Here is an 8591-nt window from a genome sequence, read left to right on the forward strand (position 1 = left end):
TATTTTTTCATGGTCCAATTCTGACTTCTGCTCCAGTATGTGTAGCAGTCTGTTGTGTGCTACCCTCCCCTGCCAGGGTGTTTGCTCTGCACTGCCCCGCCTTGTTTCAAATGTCCTTCTGTCTCCGTTGTTGTGCTCCTCCCACACCTGGTCACGGGTTGGGCTCCTCTGCCGCTCAGTAGCACTGCAGCTAAGAAGGCTGGGCATGTGCAGGACGGAGACTCCTGCCCATGTGCATGAGCTCCGCAGTGATGAAGAAGTAATGAATCCCCCCTCCCCAAAACAACAACACGTGTACGTGAGGGGCACAAAGCGAAGGGCAGAGCGGTGCATGTGCAGCAACGCGCAGGGACTCGGGAAGCTGTACTGCCCCTCCGCTGTCAGTGCTGCCCCCAGTGCTGACCCTGTAGAGGAGCGTGACCAGAGCAAGCACACAAAGGGTTAACGAAGCAGTGGACATTGCCAGAACGGAAGCGAATGTGGCAGAAGGTGGGAGGAAGTGTCTAAAATGTGCGTGGAGCCAAAGGTCGCATGACCCAGAACAAGATGATTGAAGAAAAGAAAGCATGTTGAAAGCTGATAGGTGTAAAGATGGACATTAGTTGTTAATAGGTAGAAATATGCATACTGTAATTTTATAGGGCCAAGTATTGCTTGTTGATAGGTTGAAGATGCTTAGCTCACAGACCAGAAACAAAACTAATTCCTCTATAAATAGAGGCTTGGGAAAGGAAATCTGGGTGATGGGTAGGCTGGAGAAGAGGTGTGCAGGTAGCTGTGTGTGACATCTGTGTATATCCAGGAAAGCAGTTCTAGTGACATTCACGCCGCCAGGGAGCCAAAAAAGGGCACAGTTGTCTGAAGAAGGCAAAAGCTCTGCCAGCCTCTTTCAACACCTTCACTGAAGGAGATGCAAATTTCCCCCCTCTTGGGTGCAAACTGCACAAAGCTCCCAGGAAAGGAAGCTTTAGATTCCTACCCAGCTTTATGTTAAAGGTTTCCTTGCTCTCTCAGCAGGACGTTGAGTGCCACTGTGTCCCTGTGGTCACTCATCTTCTGTCAGCAGAGCATGAGGTGGATGGAAAGGATTCCTAGACATCTGCAGGCACAAGGACTCATATGCCTGTGACTTTCCTATGGCACTTGTGGTATGGACTTTCAGGGTACCGTTGGGAATGTGCCAGTTCTTGTGCTGGAGTTTTACTATGAAATATTTTAACTCAAAGAGTAAAAATAAAGTCAGGTCTGTTGTGGAGTATGTTACACCTGTGCAAAGCTTCTTCCCTCCGTTTATTTTCTATTCTGGAGAGCTCAGTCTTGGGTTCCTGGGTGCTTTCTATTAAATGATACTGTGAAAATAATTTTGTCCTGAAAGGGAAAAGGAGCTGTCTGTCAGAGTTCAGATGTCCATAATAAAAGTTTTATGCTTTTTCAGTCAATAAGTCCTAAAATATCTTACAGGAGTACTCCAAGACCTTACTGAGGTAGCAGCATCTGTGCTAAAAGCAGTCGAGGTCCAAGAAGAGACTCAGACAAAACAAGATGAATCAGCATCACTTCTGAGGGTTTTCCAGACTTTCCAAAGGAGCACCAGCAGCATTGGAACTGATTCCAATGAGTCCTGATGTGTTTCTGGTGGGTCATGGCTTCAGTCTTGTCCTTTCCCCTGCACCTCCAGTGTGTACTGTCTGAGTTCAGCTGTAAAGAGATTTTCCAGAAAAGAGGAATCTTTCTCAGTCCACGAAGTTGCACTTTGTGAACTTCCCTTCATAGCTGATGCCCTTGGCAGGAGAAGTCATCAGCAAGGAGACTTTTTCCTCCTGGGCAGGAAGAAAGGCCAGTGCCCTTCCTCCCCAAGGCCCAGCACAGCAGGGCTTGCAGAAGCTGCTGGTGTGGCTGCTCTTTGGGTTCTCAGCTGTGCCAGTGGGGTGGTGACATCATGTTCCACACTGTGCTCCAGGGCAGCCAAAAGCCCCAGCATCCCCTGGGCCATTTTGGGAGCCTGAGGTATTGCAGCACTGGAGATGGGTTTGGTTTTTCCTTTTCTAAGAGTAAAACCATAGGGGGAATCTCTTCTCTCAATGATTTTTGTATACTTTTAATTTTTTTTTTTTAAAAAAGTTAACACTGTGTGATTTACCAACTGACTTGCATTGGTTAAACTGAAAGTGCCAAATAGTTGTAGGGTACAGTTTACTGGTTGTATTTAAGCAGCTTGATGTTTCTTTAAAATGGGAGGCAAGGGAAGCGACGGGCAAGTTTCTCGCCTCTGCGGAGAAACTTGCACCTGCGTGCCGCCACGAGGAGAAGGGGCGGAGAGAGCGGCAGGCGACAGGGCCGGGTTCGGATGTGCCCTGGCATTGCAGTTCCCCGGGGAGGGTCTGCGCTGCCTCAGGGACCCTGTCTGTGCTGCCAGGAGAGAGAAATCCTTCGGGAAGCTGGGCTGGAAACAGCAACTCTGTGAATTGCTCAGCTTTTCCTAGGCAAGGGCAGGTTTTAGGGAACAAAGGCCCGTACGCGCGAAAGGCGCCGCGGGTCTCGCCAAGGTGGGGGGGGGGGGGGCGGCTGCAGTGCCGCGCGCGGCTGCAGTGCCGCTCCCGGCCGTGTCCGCCAGGCGGCGACTGTGAGGCGGGGCCCGGCGCTCGGGGGCGCTCTCGCAAGCGACGCCCCCGGGAAAGCGGCGGGCTTTGGGCGCTGCCGGCCTTCCCCCGCAGTGCCCGGGCTGGCCCGGCGCCTGGCAAAACCTCTGAGGGAAAAGGCAAGCAACAACTGCGCTTCTTCTGCCCTTTCTTTAGCCAGGGACTGGAACACGGACAAAATCGAGGGGCTCTTTGACCTGGGCAGGCTCCGAGCATTTTTCAGCCTTCCTTCGCAGGGCATTCTCACCCTCTGAAAAGCTGAAAGGCTTTAACAGCTGGAGACGCGCCTGCAGCTGTGCAGATTAATGTAGTTTCTTTTAGGAAACGAAGGGGAAGTTTTCCTGTTGTGAGCCTAAATACCGAGTCTACTCTGCTTTTTCAATCAGGTGACGAAGCTTATGGAAAAAAAGACCAAAGGCCTCGAGGTGAGTACATTCTACTGAGTTCTGCTTTTCTGGGATCGGTTTGGGAAAGTCACGTGAAATTCTAAAAAGCTTCTCTCCGTGTTTTCTAGTTGTTTTTTCAGCCTTGGTGTAAGTTTCATGTAGAAAAGGGCCTAGAATTATTAGAACAGACAAACTAGGCTTTCTCGGGAGAGATGGAAGAAAAGTCTGCTGATTGCAGTTCTGCTTTTCTTGTCTTCCCTTCGACTGTCATTTTCTCTCCCCTGCTGTTCAAATAGGCAGCAATTAATTGCTCTGCTGAAGAGTTTGCTGTACTAAGTGTCTGTCAAATTGATGCCTTCAACTCAAGACAGCACCTGCTCCTTAGTTACAAAAAGTTCCTCCCAGGAAATTTTCAGGCGTGCCCATAAATCTCCTCGCTGTTTGTTTGGGAGAACAGGGTTTTCTCGTCTGTGACAGAATAGTCGTGGCATTTGCTATTGAATGCTGGTGGCAATCTAGTCAGAAGAGGACCCCGTGCTTCACTAATTTTCCCTTTTTGTTGTTGGGGGTGACTTCTTCCCAGGGATGTTCTTCTTGATCCCCCGGGGCAAACGGAGGTGTCAGCGTCAGGAGCCATCCTAACTGAGGCCCTGGTAGGTCAGTGCTTTTTGTGTGACTGGACGGTGAAGCTGTCTGTGGGAATGACCTGGCTAGTGCTCAGTGTAGTCCTAATTAAGGTGTCTTTTACTCCGTGTTCCCAGGCTCCCTGTTTCCCTTCGGTCGCCGTGGACACTGTGCTGGACGCCTCTGGCAGGACTAACCCCGTGGCTTTTATGTCCAGCGTGCTGTGCTGTGTGTGCCTGCAGGTAAGAAAAGCTGGGAGTGCAGTCCCTCTGCTTTGATTGCTGTGTCTCTTTGGTAATGATTTTGGAAGCGGCGCCCGCGCAGGGCGAGGCGTTGGCCGGGCCGGTGCCTGAGGCGCTTGGGGCCGCCGGGCAGGGCAGTGCCCGGCTGGTGGGTGCCTCGCAGAGAGAAGAGCCTGGCCCTGGGAAGGCAGGAGCCTGGGCTCAAGCTGCTCTGGACCGCTGTGGGGATGGGTTTGAAGTTTTGGGATCGCTTGTTTCTGTCCCTACCTTCCCACTGAAAACAATAACTTAAGAAGTTCTCCTCTGGACTGGTCCAGAGAAATTGTGGAGTCTCCATCCCTGGAGATGCTTAAAACACTTTTGCTCAGGCAAAGTTGTGAGCAACCTCTTCTGCCTAATCCCGCTTTTTGAGCAGGAGAGACTGGACTAGATGATCTCCAGAGGTATTGTCCAACCCCCACCATTCTGTCCTTCTGTAAAGGGGCTTGGCACTGCCCTTTTGAACTGTAATCTGTTGATGACCTGTGTTGAGGTCACACTGTAGCTTGTTACACTGCAGCTTGTCACACTGAATGGCAGCCTGAATAATTTAATATTGAACTGTGATTAATCACAAGATGAAAGCTCAGATAGGCTGGTAAGAGGCAGTGTTCTTTGCTGCAGCATTTCCCGCCTGAGGTAATTTTCCTTGTTCTGAAAGTGTCAAGTACAGTTGGGCAATGTACTACATAGGAAGAAGGGAAAGAATCTCAAAAACAAATAAATGAACAAAAAAAACCCTTTAGATTTGCTTGTGCAAGAAGAAGATTGTTATTCCACTCAGCCAGGTTTTGAGAGGACAAATTAATTGTTTCTCTGACAACAGTATACACTGGAGGCTGTTAATGATCCCATAGTCTGTGCTAAAGGTTTTAGCTGATTGTGTTTGTCATCAGCTTTTACTAAAGAAAAAGCAAGCCTTCTCGGCTGTGTGGATATTACAGGAACGAAATGATTCCATTCATGTAGATAATGATAACAGAGCCAAAACAAAACTATTGTAAGTGTCCTATGTGGAACAATATACAGAATTTCAAAAGGGATTGTAGTGGTCCCATATACAGAACTAACATACTTCCTGTTCCTTATTTGCTGATCAGGTCATGTTTATCTGCCTGTCAGGACTGTTGGAGCACTGGATGGAGAGCAGGTCATATGAAGAGGATTACGGAGTAAAAGGCAGCTTGTACTGAAGTGCAGGGAAAGTATAAATATTGATATATATTGGCACAGCGCCTGGCCTTAATGCTTAAAATCCTTTGGAGAGCTGTCTGCATATTTACTGCATTAATGATCAAATGCAAGGCTGTGTTGGGAAAGGTCTTCCATTTGGAAGTCAGTAGTTGAGACTGTCTTGCCTATGAAAAAGAGGGAGAATTTTCGTTAGAGGATGTAGGATTCTGGCTGGTAATAGTCTTAATTCAAGGTATTTTTAGAGAATTGATTTAATACAAGCAGAACAAATGGCCAGAAGTGTAATGAGAGACAAGTTGAAATTAGAAAGTAGATGTGCATTTTGAATGTATTGTCATAGCAACTGATTAAATTCTCCCTCTCTTGCTGTTCTGGGGACCTTTTAAATGTGCTTTGGCTAAATAAAAAGTATTAGACTATTTCAGAGCCAAAAGGTCAGTTCTTGTTGTCTCTTTTGCACTTGAATTCTAGTACACTGATACTTGCTAACCACTTATAACCCTAGATGCAGAATGAGAACTTGGGTTATTAACAATAAAGAAGTAAACAGCAGAAAGACTTGACCTTTCTTTTGAATTGCCCTACAGTGTTAAAAAATACCAAACAAACCTCCTTCCCCAAAGAAACACCCCCCAAAATACCCCAACAACTCACCAAACACAAAATCACCGACAACCAAAAAGCAGAAGTAACAAACATGAACAGCAAGTGGAGGAAGAGTTTGAAAGCGGGCTGGACAGAAGCAGAAGTGTTACTGCCCACTCTTAGGCCACTGTGCTGATTAAATGGGTGTTGTTAGGTTTAGATTAGTAGTTCGTTGTTGTTGGGTTTTTCGGTGGTGTTGATTTTTTTTGTTGTCGTTGTGGGGGATTGTTTGTTTGTTTGTTTTTATTTTGGTTTTTTTTCTGTATTAAAAATCTGGCTCAGTTACTCTCTAGTTCTGGTGTGTTCTCTTTTCCAGGTGGTTGGTGTTTCTGCAGTGTTTGGCACAGGACTGGGGGAGATTTTTACCCAGCTTTCTAAAGCTGTAGATGAATAGGAGAGGTAAGGGGATAACTTCTGGTCCGCGACCCAGTGACCACTTCCTGAAGGTCCTGATTCATGAGTCTGCTCCTTTGATTTGAAGGAGTGTACAGTTGCCATAGCCAAGGTAGCTTAGGGTGTCCAGTATCAGCATAAAAAGCAGCAGTAAAAAGGAACTATTCAGAGAGGAATTTTTGTGCTGTTCCGTGAAAAAGCAAAAGCTATCTGTGCCAGCAAGTCTGTGAAGTAATTTTTTTCTTGTAGTTCCATACCAAGTTTTGAATTGTTGCTGTTTTAATGAAGTATGTTCATTGATTTTGCATCCATTGGTTTCAGAATCCAAATCTGGGGAAAAAAGTACTGTCTTTCTGAAATGTCTCTCAAACATGAAAGCCTAGAGAAAACTTTTTTTTGTGAGTAAAAAGAAGCCTCCAGGATGATCCTTATGCAATACAAATCATGTGTTTTTCAGACTGAATGCACTCCCTTTATTCACCTTTTCAGAGAGTATCGTCCAGAATACGAGCGCCTGAGAAAAACACTGGTAAGTGTTTTTAGCTGTTTTACACCTGAACAGTGTATCTTGGGTCGCTTTTAGGCACACAATTGCCTTTATGTTGAGAGGGTCTAACATTTCATTTACTGGTCGTACTCACTGTGGGAAAACTCCTGTCCTGAAGGAGTCCACCATTTGCCTTTTTTTTCCTAGATGTGGTGGAGCATATCTTTACAAAACTAAAGATTTTGTAAAACAGATGTTGCTCACTGGTTTAGTGCTAATATTTGAGCTAATTGTGTGAAAATGATTGGGAAATAAGATTGTGTCTTCCATTCAGATGGACAGAGAGTTCTTAAAAATAAATTTCCAAAGGGATTTGTTGAGACTATCCCTGTATCTTCCTGCACCAGTGAAGAGTACTAGTTTGACTTAGTAAGAAAGACTGAATTGCAGTGCCAAAATCAGTAGCTCTGCTCACCTTGAGTTCTGGCTGTCCAAAGGACAGTTCTCTGCAGGCACAGCTACACAGAGTTTGGCTTCCCGGCGCTGCTGAAAACGTCCTAGAATCCCACCTGACTGGAGGTTGCTTTCCACGCTTAGTCAGAAGTTCTGTGTAACCTGAGTTGAAATGTAAGACCTGCGTAGTGACTTCTGCTCTCTGACTGGGGGACAGGCTGCTGGGTTTGGGTGAGGTTTCTCTTCTCCTGATGTTTTAAATGTTCTCAGAATCCACATGTAAATCTTTGTCTACGGGAGAAAGCTCAAAATAAACAAAAGAGAGAGCAGCTGGAACACTTGTGGAAGGACATGGGCAGCGTGTGTGTGCAGGGCAGCACACTGGCAGGTACCTCCCCAGGAAGATAAAGTTTACTGCAGAAGTTTTCTGAAGAGTTTGCCTTGTGAAGTAGTACAGTGCTTCTTTGTCCTCACAGCAGAAATGTGAAAGCAGCTCCATGTTAGAGGAGCAGGGCTTTAGTTCCTGTGGGATTGGTCACACTTAGCTCTTCCTGTGTCAGTCACAGGTTTGGAAGAAACCCCGCTGTGTAGCTAAAGCAGTGGACCTACTAGAAATAATGAAATACTTTAGAAAAGGCGAAACAGTCAGATCAGAATATGAGAAAGCTCTGCTGTTGGCTGCACTGTTCCTTAGATGAGGCGAGTAGGTGCTGATGGAGTCTGTCCTGTGTCTGGGATCCACAAGCAGCTTTCTGTCCCCTTAGAGCAGGTGTTCATTGCTGGGTTTCTGTGCAGATAGAAACCTTACCTTTAGCAAGCTGGTTTGTGTACAGCCGTTTCTGTTCCCTTCAAGGACCTGATGCTTCTGCAATGGGTCCCTCTGAGCTAATACTAACACGAGGAACTCTGGATGAAGAGCAAGAAGAGAGGGAGAGTGATGCTGATGGCATTGACCATGAAGGTAAGGGAATGAGGTCTAAAAGCTGCCTCTCAAGAAATCCCCTCTATATTTCATGTCCTGGATGGACTGTAAGGAGAGCCTAGAAAACAAGCAAACATTCAGTCACCTGACGTGTCAGAATCTGTAGCAGAAGCTCAGCTGCAATGGTCAGTGCAGGGATATCACTCTGTAACCTTTGTGAAAGTTCAATTGTAAATTTTCTATTCAAGTAATTAATAGGTGTATAACACACATAAACCAGAGAACTCGTTAGGCTTGGGGCATGCAGTGACCTCTGAACCTGATTGATGCACAGATGTGTCCATCATCTTTTTGGCCTTACAGTTTCTGCCCCTGGCTCTCTTCCCTTTTTCTGTGACTGTGGTCTTGGAGCAATCTTCTAAGTTGTTACAGTGTGATTTTTCTCTTCTATGGCTCACAGACTTAATCTTCATTCTTTCCCTGTTCCACTGATGGGTAGGATCACTTATTTCCTTTGCCCTGTAATGTAGCTGAAGATGGAATAGACTTTCTATGTTGCTTTGGCTA

The 8591-nt window shown here is 46.3% G+C and overlaps 1 long non-coding RNA gene across 4 annotated transcripts; it reads left to right on the plus strand.

The window, feature by feature from the left end:
* Positions 1–2727: 2727 nt before the first annotated feature.
* Positions 2728–8591, plus strand: LOC135417526 (uncharacterized). 4 transcript variants are annotated; one of them, XR_010432088.1, is made up of 8 exons: positions 2728–3064; positions 3609–3682; positions 3787–3891; positions 6086–6168; positions 6620–6691; positions 7147–7276; positions 7373–7490; positions 7956–8591. It is a non-coding gene; the product is annotated as an uncharacterized LOC135417526 (long non-coding RNA). The 4 variants fall into 4 exon arrangements; XR_010432085.1 differs by lacking the exon at positions 7147–7276 and having other exon boundaries at positions 2736–3064; XR_010432086.1 differs by lacking the exons at positions 3787–3891; positions 7147–7276 and having other exon boundaries at positions 2755–3064.

Source organism: Pseudopipra pipra, chromosome 7, assembly GCF_036250125.1.
Source record: "Pseudopipra pipra isolate bDixPip1 chromosome 7, bDixPip1.hap1, whole genome shotgun sequence".
In the NCBI taxonomy this organism is placed as follows: Eukaryota; Metazoa; Chordata; class Aves; order Passeriformes; family Pipridae; genus Pseudopipra; species Pseudopipra pipra.